Consider the following 12,866-nt stretch of genomic DNA (forward strand, 5'->3'; position numbering starts at 1 on the left):
TGTGCAAATAAAAAAGCTTTCTTCATAAATGTAGGCCAAAATGTAATACTGCTACACTTCTTTGGTGAAAATAACCCAAATCAGTGTATATTATTTAGTCTGTAGGAAAGTTATAGAGTCCCCAATTTATGTTATCTATATATGAAAATAGATCAATCCTGATGTACTGACAGCCTCACTGATCTAATTTCTTGAGGCCCTAAAACACCAGGACAGTACAAATATCCCCCAAATTATCCCTTTTTGGAAAGTAGACAGTCCAAGGTATTTAGTAAAAGGCATTTGGCTATAACTAATTACATGGTATAGATAGGTTGTGATTGGCACTGTCTGTACCATGTGATCACTGTGACCAATCACAGAGACACAACATAATAGTACACAATGAATGTTATGAAAGGAAGACATCCATTGTGTACAATTGTTATGTGATCTGCTGTGATTGGTCACAGTGATCACATGGTACTGGCCTGTTATCTGTTCTCTGGAAACAGCGGGTGACAGATTGCGACACAGTGTGGCCCATGGGGTACGCAAGAGGGTGACATCCACCCAGGATCGCGACTTGTGCACGCTCTGTAGCCCACGCTGAGGCAAAATCTATCACCCGATTAAGCAGTTAAAACATACCCTGCACCTCTCCTCCTCTCCAGGAGATTGCTCCCACCCACTCTGTATCTGTACGTTTCTCCGATTCAATAATTGCCAGTAAGCATCTTTCTCCCTGAATACATAGCCAATGTCTTCCTCTGCTGACTGACTGTATTGTATCTCTTCTTCTCACTGCATAGATCCATACATTTGTCAGAGTGTGCACACTGGAACAGGAGAAGTTGTTCACTGATCACATAACAGCCTATGTGGTGCAAAGCTGTAGTATTGAAAACTTTAGAAGTGTGTCCCTGGAAGTCTGTAAAGCTCACCATACACTATACACTCTGAATGTACAGTGTATGGCCACCTTAAGGGAAGAATTAGAAAAGTGGGTGGAAATAAAAAAAAGAGATGGTATAGGAATGAGGAAGTTGTGGCCCAGAGAAGTAAAACATGCCCTATTCTGTGTCGTAGTAAGGCAGCGCATGATGGGATATTTAGTTTCCTAAATGGTCACATGATGCTACAGGAAGTCAGTGCTCAGAATCTATTTTTTTAAATTGTGCGTGGAGAGGTGCAGACTGAAGGCAGCCGTGGACTAGGTAAGTGAAAGATAAGCATCACAAACAAACATGAAGTGAGAGATTAGTGCATTGGGATGGCTTGGGCAGAAAAGACATTAGAAAAGGCTTATATTTATTGTGAAAAGTGAAATTCTGCATGAAAAGCCTGAACTTACCCTTTAAGCAGTCCTCTGTGATCATTATTGTTAACCATTTCAATACCGTGCAATTTTACACCTTCCTGCCCAGGCCAGTTTTCACGTTTCAGCGCTCTCACACTTTGAATGACAATTGCGCGGTCATACAACATTGTACCCAAACTAAAATTTTAGCATTTTCTTCACACAACTAGAGCTTTCTTTTGGTGGTATTTAATCACCGCTGGGGTTTTTATTTTTTGCTAAATTAACAAAAAAAGACCAAAAATTTTGAAAAAAAAACACGTTTTTCTTTGTTTCTGTTATAAAAGTTTACAAATAAATAATTGTTCTTCATAAATTTAGGCCGAGATGTATTCTGCTACATGTCTTTGGTGAAAATAACCCAAATTAGGATGTATTTTTTAGTTTGTAGGAAAGTTATAGAGTTCACAAACTATGGTATAGATCTGAATATTGATCAATCCTGAAGTACTGACGGCCAATCTAATTTCTTGAGGTCCAAGAATGTCAGAATAGTACAGATATCCCCAAATGACCCCTTTTTGCAGAGTAGACAGTCCGACGTACTTCATAAGAGGAATGGCGAGTTTTTTGAAGTTGTATTTTTTTTGTCATAATTTTTTGGAAAATGAAAAAATTAAAAAAATTAAAAAAATTATTTTCACAATTTTTTTTTTTACATACTGTCACCATTGCAGTACAGCGTCATCATATAACTGGCATGGCGGTGAACAGGGACACTGACTGGTGACAGTATGAAAAAAAAAAATATATATATATTTTTTTTATTATTATTATTTTTAATTTTTTATTACTTTTTTTTATTTTATTAAGATTTTTTTTTCATATTTTACTATGACCAAAGTAGTACAATGTTACCATAGTAACATTGTACTACTTTGGGGAAGTGATCAGTATTTTTTTTATTTTATTTTTTTTACACAATTTCCTTATAGCAAAGAATTACTTTGCTATAAGCAAGCATTTACCAGAATGAAATCGATTCATTCAGTTTTTTTTTTTTTTGTGCTTAGCTGTGATTTGGTCACAGCTAATCACATGACATGTCCGAGGTACACGGCCGGTGACAGATCGCACTGCTGCGCCGCTCTGCAGTTGCGCGAACTGAGCATGTGCGGGAGCACGCCAAATGGCGTGCACCCGGAATGCAGAAGCACTTTTGCCGCCGCCAAATGGCCATTGGCCGGGCGGCAAATGGTTAAACATAATCATTTTATTAGAAAACATTACTAGCATGGAGTCTGCATTATATGCAGGAGTAGTTTTCAGTTGTATAGATCAGCAGAAATGAAAGCTTAGTATTTTTTGTAGCCTAACAAGCCTCCTGACGCTTCACATCTCCTGCAGTCCCTTTCCCCTTCAGGTCTCTTTCTGAATTTAGAAAAAAATGCCCAGAGGTGACTGGAAGAGAAACTCAAACAAGGAAGGGTTAGCACAATTTGTAAATTTTCATGCATAATGCTGTTCCATCTAACCTTGCTATTTGATACTAGTTCACAAATATCCCATGGTAAATGCAATCCTGGTCTTAGGATGCACAATCTAATCTTCATAAGCGACTCATTGTATTTTAACATTATTTGCAACAACTGGTTGAGGATCATAGTGCTTAGGTATTCCTTAGTGGGTATAGTAAATACATTAGACCACGATAAGCACACATTATTACATATAATGTACCTGCCAATAACATTTACACATAGTGTTATATTCACTGGTTGTCCAAGTCAGGGTGGACATTTTGGTAGATCCCAGTAGCTCACTAGAAGTTTGAGGATGACCAGAAGGCACATTGACGTGCTCTGTTTCTTGCAAACCAGCTTCCTGGTCACAGCCATTCTAAGACTTTGAAGGTTTTGTAATAGGCCATACCTCTACCATTTTCGCAGTCCTGGGATTGACCAATAAGGGTAGACTATCTGCTAAGGGGTCAGCTTTAACCTAAATTAATATTATCTTAAATACTAAGACTTATTACATTAATCTAGGAGCAGTAGATGACACTTTTCATAGAAATTGTAATTACAAACCATTATTTATGAGTTTTTTCTTCACATGTTTAATTCAATTTTCCCACTGATACAAATGTTTGTTATAGGTCAACACAAACCTTCAAAACATATGTAAATTGTTGATGAGTACATCAACAGAGAGATATGTTCTCTAAAAGTGTCTCATAAATCTAGGGCAGTGTAGGGCATTTGCAGTTAGAAGCAGGGGTGGACTGACAACTCATGGAGCCCCTGTGTCCTTGCCCAAACTCAAAAAAGACTATGAAAAAGGTATCAGGGGCATCTCATGGGGCCCCCTACTGACCCCGGGGCCCTCGGGCAGTGCCCGAGTTTCCAAATGGTCAGTCCGCCCCTGGTTAGAAGTGAAAAAGTGCATCTGGGTCACAAGACTCTAAACAACAAAATGTAGGATTGATAAAACTGCAATGCAGGCTTCTGAAAAATGTGAAATACAAGCAAGTCTTTAAAGTGATGTAATGATGGGTCAACAAAGCAACAAAACAGTGTTGATCAACTGGAAATATATATTCCAATTGTTCTTTTGAAGTCATGTTTTTGAATCTGACCATGTGTATCCATCAGTTGTATGAATATGTAAATGTTTGATTTTATTTTATATAGATCTAGTTCTGTTTCCTATGGCATATGCCTTGATTCCACTAGCCAGTGCACTTGGACTTCAATTTCCACACATTTGTCTTACATTGCTAAATGCTTGTCAGTTGTAATAATCACCCCACCACATGAGAATTAAAGTGGACTTGAACTAAAAAAGAAGAAGATTTGCTATGTTACAGGGAACATCTAGAGGTTTTATTTGTACCAACGCAATACATTGAAAAAAAAAAGATCTTGTCTTCAATTCCTTCTGAAATAAAGCTATGTACTGCTCAGTACGTGACTAAAGACTTCTGAGCTGCAGCTTCATTGCGTATATCTGCAGTATGAGACAAAGGCACTACTGCCTCTGACAGATAGTCTCAGAAGATTTAGAGTGACATTTGGCAATGTCACTATGGTGCTACTCATTGTTCTCCTTACTGAAGGCTCTGACATGGGAATGTCTCTGCCTCTACAAAGGTGTCCATTTTCACACAGAGATGCAGGAGAGAACAAGGCATGTATGTCAGTAAGCAAGTCGGTAATGGGGAACAATCAGCTGTGGGAAACCTTCAGGCAGTACCGATGACTAGTTATTTGCCCATGTGTGTTTTTTTTTTTATTCATAGTATCCAGATTTCAGTGACTTATTAAATGAGTAGTGAAGCAAGACAATAGAGTTTAAAGTGGAATTCCAGTCAACATGATAAATCTTCCTTTTATTTCTATGGATAATATAAAAAGATGTTTATATTAAAGTGGTTCTAAGGGCTGAAGGTTTTTTTAGCTTCATGCATTCTATGCAGGAATGTAAAAAGCTTCTATGTGCAGATCCCTTCTCAGTTCCCCTAATATTTACCTGAGTCCTATTTCGATCCAGTGATGTACATGAGATTGGCTGCTGTCCTGGGTCTCTTCCTCCTCATTGGCTGAGACACAGCAGCAGGACCCAATGGCTCTCACTGCTGTCAATCACATCCAGTGCTGAATGTCTGATTAGAAATAAGTGTCTAATCTAGAAAGTCAGCAGCCTTCCTGTCTCTTATCATCAACAGTTGTCTTATGCAGCCTAATGTGGCTGCACACAGGCACATTCTGGTAGGTACGTTGCTGGTCCCTGTTCAAGCAGCCACATCCAAGTCCCACCCAGCTCTTACCCATCCAGACATCACAGGCTCTCGCTTGAATGAAAGAGTAAGACTCATTTAACATGGGCGAACTCTGTTATGATCAGCAGGAGATCAGTCCGATGATCTCTTGCTGATCCAAGCAGAGCAGGCAGATGACAGGTCCATGTCTGCTCAGTTTTATAACAAAAAATAGCAGTATGACAGATGCAATACTGCTCAAACAAAAGTGGTTACTTCAAAATCCAAGCGGAGTAGTATTGTTATACAAAAAGCTTTATTCGATCACATGGATCATATAGAGGTTAGACATAGATATGGTAAACAAGTAATAATAAAATCACTTAAAAACATTCGGCGTCTCCAAGTAAAGTAGTTGTTTGGCAGTTTGAGGATCCACATAAGGCAATGGAGTTCCTAACCACTAGATCAAAGAATTTTCCATATTTTCCATAGAAAATCAGCATAGGGAGAACATTCTTCAGAAACCATTATGGTAATAATCACAATAAGTAGAATGACTTCCTAAAATGGAAAAACCAAAAAGAAAGATCATAGTAGGTGGAACTACAATAAGGTAAATATACTGGGCGAATGTATCAGCCCAGCAAACACAAAACTAGTGTATATTTAAATCATTACCTTCTCAAAAGCTTGACCATCATTGAAAGATGGATATATGGCCTTCCTGGGTAACCACCCCAGATGAAAGTGTATCCACATTAATAGATGACTCTAAAGAGGTGTATAAATGTGAAACATCAATAACAAAAAACATATACCTGAATAAAGAATAATTGGAGGTAAAAAAAATAAATATTACCATATGGAAGATCAAGAGGACTTAATCCACTTGAAGTGCGATCAGGTCTTGTTGAAAAAAGTGAATGCAGGGGTGGGAAGCCAGGTGGTGAATATATATAGTCCAGACTGATATAGCTCAGTCTAAATATACTGTGAAATAAATACCCAAAACTGGGTTTCCAAAAATTGCTCAAATGATGAGGAGGCAATGCAATCCTAATGGATATGTGAGACTATTTTCACATGCCACAGCACATATGTAACGTAATAAATATTACTCCAATAGGAGTTCAAAAAATTCCCCCAATGTTGAGGTAAAAATAAGCACAGGTTATTTAGAGGTGTAAAGATATACCTCATATATAAGTTAGTGTTCAAGCTTCATAATATTATACTGGCCATTTTGTTGTAGCTCAGGCTGCAGGAAGGATCAGGGCTGCATCAGAGTCCGGGGAGAATTGACTGTGCTCTTAAAACCATCACAGCTCGTGATACGTATGCTCATACCCCCGGCCCCAGTGTGATGTAAGGACCCCATCCACTCCGTCGGTGGTTGTCATGGCAACCAAATGGCCTCCATGATACAGTGGACAGTGTGCAATGTGCTCCACTATCCTACAGTTGTGACCAAAATTATTCAACCCCCACTGAAATTGAGTGTTTTGGCCAGTTTGACATTGCTTTTGATCATTCAGTCATCTTGCTTACATTTACATTAAAGAGGCACTTGTAGGTCAGACAAATATAACATAACAGTTATAATGAAATAACCACAAATGTCTTTTCTGTGCTCACAGCATTATCAGTTTTATTCAACCCCCAAGTGACATTCAATCTTAGTACTTAGTACAGCATCCTTTTACAGTTATAACAGCTTTTAAACGTGAAGCATAGCTTGACACAAGTGTCTTGCAGCGATCTACGGGTATCTTCGCCCATTCTTCATGGGCAAAGGCCTCCAGTTCAGTCACATTCTTAGGCTTGCGCACTGCAACTGCTTTCTTTAAGTCCCACCAGAGGTTCTCAATCGGATTTAAGTCTGGTGACTGCGATGGCCACTCCAAAATGTTCCAGCCTTTCCTCTGCAACCATGCTCTAGTGGACTTGGAGGTATGCTTGGGATCATTGTCCTGTTGAAAGGTCCAACGTCTCCCAAGCCTCAGGTGTGTGACGGACTGCATCACGTTTCCATCCAATATCTCCTGGTACTGAAGAGAATTCATGGTACCTTGCACACGCTGAAGCTTCCCTGTACCTGCAGAAGCAAAACAGCCCCAAAGCATGATTGACCCTCCACCATGCTTCACAGTAGGCAAGGTGTTCTTTTCATCATAGGCCTTGTTCTTCCTCCTCCAAACATAGCGTTGATCCATGGGCCCAAACAGTTCTAATTTTGTTTCATCAGTCCACAGAACACTATCCCACAACTTTTGTGGTTTGTCCACATGGCTTTTGGCATACTGCAGTCGACTCTTCTTATTCTTTGGAGACAGCAAGGGGGTACGCCTGGGAGTTCTGGCACGGAGGCCTTCATTACGCAGTGTGCGTCTTATTGTCTGGGCTGAAACTTCTGTACCCACATCTGACAAATCTTTTCTCAGTTCCTCAGCAGTCACACGGGGACTTCTCTCCACTCTACGCTTCAGGTAGCGCACAGCAGTCGAAGTCAGCATCTTCTTTCTGCCACGACCAGGTAGCGTTTCAACAGTGCCCTTTGCCTTGAATTTGCGAATGATGCTTCCTAAGGTGTCTCTTGGTATGTTTAACATCTTTGCAATCTTCTTATAGCCATTGCCCTTCCTGTGAAGAGAAATCACCTCTTCTCTTGTCTTCCTGGACCATTCTCTTGCCTTCACCATGTTTGTAACCACACCAGTAAATGTCTAGAAGGAGCTGAGTATCACAGTCATTTTAAAGCTGCCTAATTGGTGCTTATTATGCTTGATTGCTGCTCGGTGACATCCACAGGTGTTTTCAATACCTGATGGAAAGCACCTGTATGAACCTCTGTTCTTCAGAGTGGTAGTCTTTAAGGGGTTGAATAATTGTGGCAATGAAGAAACCACATAAGAACCATTTACTACTGTATTACATAAACAATTGATGTCATTTTAGTTGCATTTGGGTAGTTACAACGTCCTTGTAGGATTTGATTCTGAATACAATTCCAAATGTACACTATAGTCCCTAAACCCCTTTACAGCATTGGGGGTTGAATAATTTTGGTCACAACTGTAGATCTAATGGAATAATGGGCCCTTAAAATGGCCAAAAAGGGGCTACATATGTATCTAAAAGTTACAAATAGAGAAGGGGCTTGCTAAAAACTCAATTATATAAAAAAACATTAGTTGAAAAAAACTCAGCAGCTGTGTTTCCAGAGCCCCAAGCATAGGAAACTAACTAATGTTTGTACTACTGATATGCATACTGTATAGGGTGAAAAATTAGGCCACCCTTTTCTAAACTCCGTATAAGGGGCAACATATGTATCTAAAAGTTACAAATAAAGAAGGGGCTTGCTAAAAACTTATTTATGAGCTAAAAAAGTTAATTATATAAAAACATTAGTTAAAAAAACTTGGCGACCATGCTTCCAAAGTCCCAAGCATAGGACACAAGCTGATATTTGTACTACTGATATGCATACTGCATAGGATGAAAAATTAGACCACCCTGTTCTAAACTTTGTATAAACCCACCTTTGGATCAAGCAGTGCACAGCCAACTTACTGCAGAGGAGTCCTGCAACAGCTAATGCGATATTTGACCTACCATTCAAGGTGGTCAGTTATTTGTGGTGAGTGGGGCTCTGGAGGGGGAGCACTAATTGGAGCACTTCGCACATAGGACTGCTATGGTTAAGAAGATTAACTATTGTATCACCTAGTATTCACAGTGGATGCGGATGGGGATTTTTCTCCACATTGGAACTTTTATGTTTTCACATTGATTGGGACTTTTATACACATGCATATTGTTTTTTGCATATAAGTTCACTGTACATATAGTTTGATGGTATTGTTTATTTGCTATTATTCATTTTATAGCACAATTGTTGTTTGAGCACATTGAGTATATACTGTATATATTGGTTTCTTATTTATTATTTAGTCACTGGGTAGGAGGGATCTATTTGTCAGCTCATAGGGCATGGTAGTACATGCACATTTGTGGGGACCCTATATGGAGTAGGGTAATTTAATTATTAAAATTTCAGTAAAGGCAGTGCAGCAATTTTTAAGTTTGTATTTACACATTTGTTCACCATTACACATTTGTGGTTTTGTTAGCAGCAGCCAGTCTTATTGATTAGATAAAATAAACTTATATATAAAATATATATAAAATCGAGCGCAGTGTGTGGATGTAGATAGGGTAGCTGCTGGCACAAAAAGGCACCTCGTGAACCTCCAGAGTAAATGGTAAAATATGAAAGTGCAGCGCTAACTTAAAACAATGATTACACATATAATAGATCCCATATGAATGTGGATCGGCAAAATGACGGCGTCAGTTCATCAGATGTGCTAAATACGTATACAGTCTCCAACGGGTGAGGAGCCAGAGATAGTAGATTTCAGAAATGATAAAGAATAGCCAAGTAATGCACTAACCAGATAGCGCATGTTAAAGCGCATGGGACATTTAAGACCTGTCCCTGGTACTCAGCCACTGTATCACTGGAGCAAGGCGGTGTCATCTAAAGGGTGACCACTAGATGTCATCTGTCCGGATGGAAGCTGTATCCAGCCACTATGTTAATGGATCAGGTGGGTGTCATCTATAGGGTGACCACCAGATGTCATCGGTTCCAGGAGAAGCTGTATCACGGATCCAGGGATGTCACTGCAGATGTGTTCTTGTTAGGCACAGTCCCAGGACCTTCTGGATTTACAGGCTCCCCAGAAATAAAGAGCCCGTGGAAAAAGGCCTCAAATAGTGTGATAACGTTTATTTAAAATGAACAATCAAAAAAGAACTTACTAGCAAAAGGTTCAGCTGCTTATAAACGGCCAGAACGGAGGTACATGTACAGAAGATAAACATAACTTGGCACTTCCCTAGGGAAGACTGTGGGGTTTATTTACTAAAGCTGGTTCACTCAGAATCGTGTGCACTTCTGCATGGAAACCAATCAGTTTACAGGTTTTATTGCTAAAGCTTGATTGAACAAACTGAGGTTAAAAGCTGAGTGGTTACCATGCACAGATGCACAAGATTCTGAGTGAACCAGCTTTAGTAAATCTCTCCCTGTGGCATATGTGTGCAGTATGTACAGCAAGTACGCTTAGTCCTTTCCTCTCCCAGTCTGAATGCTGCTTTATAGGGGATTACTGTATACTGGTTGCATTAAAACAGGAAACCAAGCTAAATTAATTTGTGTCTTTTATATCTGCCTTGAGCTTAGCTTTAAAAGTGGCATGACGACAATTGCAATACCTTAGTATAAGGAATCTGATTAACATGTACAAACTGCATTTGATACCATTTGTAAAGGAGTTTGAAAGTATAATCTGCCTTTTTTATTTTGAATTACCCTGTTGCTCCCCTTGTGTTACAGTATGGCCACCAACGTGATTTAAACAGCTTATACAGTACTTCTAAGGAGCAGTGCCAGGATCCCTGCAGTTGCCCAGTGTGTGCCAGCTTGGATGATAGCTGATGCAAAGAAACATTTCTCTGAAGATGCTGCAAAGCTACAGGGAAATTATATAGCTGATGAAGACAGAATTGCAAATGTTTACAGGGTATAAGGATAGAACCTCATCAATCAAGAGTGACAAGAAACACAAAGAAGCCCATCAGGATCTATTACCACAATCAGAGAGTGTATTATGTATTGCTAGAAAATAACTTCTCGGCCAAATCTAGCATAGCTCACTGTTATCAGTTGACCCACTCCGACACTTTTCTCTCTGGGTAATCGTTTTAGTAAGGCTGTATATTTGTGCCAATAAATGTAAACATGATGAAGTTTTTTGCTCTGGCGTGCCCTGCCATGATTCCCTTGTTTCTGTACATGTTGGAGATACCATCTGCTCGCTGTTTGGGGCCAGTTTAAACAATGATTTGTAAATGATCTCTGGCTATATTTCCTTGCCTGTTCAGAAGGTGATGGCCTGTGACATTAGTGACATAACTCATGGGTACTAAGTGCTGTGTATAGTAGCTGCCTTGTTCAGAACTGTATTTGAAATTTTGGAAAGGAGTAGCAGTGCAGTTATGTAATTAATCCCTCAAGGGGGTAATGCTAAGGCAAAAATGTTATGTTATGCTTCAGCAGAGCACTGGGGGTCAAATGCACATTGTAGGTTTTTTTTTGTATATTTAAATTTCCATCTTAAAGGCACGCTGTTCTTTCTTGTTATTTTCAGTGAATATTTTTTTTTCCATAACGTTTATTAGAAACAAGAAAACAATACTAATCAAGAGTACAGCATAAAGGGGATATCATATAGGTCACAATGGTCAAGGCATGTAGAAACGCACAAGATTTTAGGCTATACAATTAATCTGAAACACTCAATCAATATATAATGTGGAGAGAGGATGTAGACTGCAAGAGATTACATCCAGACTAGAAGAAGAGCAAATCCAAACCAAGGTTTGAGTGTAGGGCTCTGCATAAAGGCATAGATGTCTATCTGATCTGAAAGCCTAATAAAATATCCTGGATTCATATGAGGATCAATGGGGGATGAAGCTTGGCATGAAACCAGATAAGTCTACATAGGAGGGGAATGCAGATCGGTATTTCCAGAAACTGTTTGTCAAGCCAAGGGTACATATTATGTTCTCAGAAATTATATGTGTGCCTAGCAATATGAAACTGAAGAAACTTTAAAAAAGTGTATACAGAAGGGAGCTAACAATGGTGTGACTTGTAAGGCAAGAAAAAGAGAAGAGAAGAAGAAGAAAAGGGAAATAGCAAAGAGAGGGAGATGGGGGAAAGAATCACAAACAGGAGGCAAGTAGGGGAGGAGTAGGGGGAAAAAAAGGAAGCAAAAGTAGGGGAGGGGTGAGAGAGCAGGGGAGGGGGGTAAGGAGAGGAAGAGGGAAGGGCGAGGATACAGAGAGAAGGAGAAGACAAAAATAAGGGGAGGAAAGAAGAAGAAGAACCCCCGGGGGGGAGGGAGATTGGGGGGTGGACAGGGCCTAGGGAACAACTCAAGTGGGTCGAGACTGGGATCCAGTCATCAGGGGCCTGGTGATAAGGCAAATCGCAATTCCTCTCAGAATGAAGAGAAGGGCGTGCCATTCCAAGGGGGAAAGTCGGGTAGAACATGCACTCAAGCAAGTGACAATGGGCTTCAGGAGCGGTGCCTGTCAGGGAGGGAGGCCCATGATGGAGCGATACCTGGGAGTTGTTTGGAAGTGGATCCAACAGATCCAAGTGTGCGAGAATTTAATCGGATTATCGCTTGAAGATTCAATCAGTTCCTCCATCTCTGATACTCTATTCAAACGGATCATCCAATCTTGAATCGATGTGGGTCAGGGTGATCTCCATAGGACAGGTATGCTTGATTTGGCTGCGTTTAAAATAGATTTGAAATAGAGGCGCCTAGGGATAGAGGTATGGTGGAATAGACAATGGGCTGGGGAACAATCGAGAGGTAGCGAGGAGACCGACGAGGTTATGCGATGAACTCTTTCCAGAAGGATTGGATGGTCGGGCAGGACCACCAAATATGAAGGAGGGAACCTACCTCAGAATCACATCTCCAACAAGAATTGGGTAAGCTCGGATTAAAGCGATGAAGTCTGGAGGGGGTCCTATACCAGCAGTAAGCCAATTTCTATCCATTTTCCTGGGTTGAAACGTTCAAAGAACCTTTATGCGCAAAAGTGAATATTTGGTCCCAGTCCGAAGAAGATAAATCAAGCTCCAAATCTCTCATCCATGCTCGGCAGGCCGGGAGTGCGGAAGGGTTTCGGTCTTCAAATAGGAGAAGATACATGGTGGAAACCAAGTGCCGT

The 12,866-nt window shown here is 40.1% G+C and overlaps 2 long non-coding RNA genes across 2 annotated transcripts in view; one reads left to right on the plus strand and one right to left on the minus strand.

Annotated features, from left to right (window-relative positions):
• LOC149457512 (uncharacterized) overlaps positions 1-10,859 on the plus strand; it is a 165,392-nt gene extending 154,533 nt beyond the window's left edge. Inside the window, exon 2 of the long non-coding RNA XR_016313620.1 lies at positions 10,447-10,859. This is a non-coding gene — a long non-coding RNA (uncharacterized LOC149457512). The remainder of the gene's footprint in view (positions 1-10,446) is intronic.
• LOC149457513 (uncharacterized) lies at positions 5,334-5,947 on the minus strand. The gene is made up of 3 exons (XR_016313619.1): positions 5,902-5,947; positions 5,721-5,813; positions 5,334-5,603 (listed from the first exon to the last, which is right to left on the minus strand). It is a non-coding gene; the product is annotated as an uncharacterized LOC149457513 (long non-coding RNA).
• Positions 10,860-12,866: the final 2,007 nt, after the last annotated feature.

This window comes from Staurois parvus, unplaced genomic scaffold (assembly GCF_062004578.1).
Source record: "Staurois parvus isolate SC_StPar_1 unplaced genomic scaffold, SC_StPar_1.0 ptg000316l, whole genome shotgun sequence".
NCBI classification, from domain to species: domain Eukaryota; kingdom Metazoa; phylum Chordata; class Amphibia; order Anura; family Ranidae; genus Staurois; species Staurois parvus.